The following is a 213-nucleotide window of genomic DNA, read 5'->3' on the forward strand; positions in this document are numbered from 1 at the left end:
GCCGGCAGAGCGGGGCTGCGAGGGGAGGGGGCGGAGGGGGCGGAGGCGGCGAGGACCCCAGCGGGAGCTGGACCCCGCGCGCGGTGAGTGGCGCCGTCCTTCCCGCCAGCGCGGCAGGCAGCTGCGGACTCTGCGCGGGGCCGAGCGCCCTCCCGGCCAGAACTCGGGGGGCGGGAACGGGGAACAGAGGGGCTCTTTCTGCGCCCCGGCCCC

At 79.8% G+C, this 213-nt stretch overlaps 1 protein-coding gene across 6 annotated transcripts in view; it reads left to right on the forward strand.

Moving 5' to 3' along the window:
* PROM1 (prominin 1) overlaps window positions 1-213 on the forward strand; it is an 87,173-nt gene that overhangs the window by 464 nt on the left and 86,496 nt on the right. The window lies entirely within an intron of this gene.

Source organism: Pteropus alecto, unplaced genomic scaffold, assembly GCF_000325575.1.
Source record: "Pteropus alecto unplaced genomic scaffold, ASM32557v1 scaffold5, whole genome shotgun sequence".
Lineage (NCBI taxonomy): Eukaryota > Metazoa > Chordata > Mammalia > Chiroptera > Pteropodidae > Pteropus > Pteropus alecto.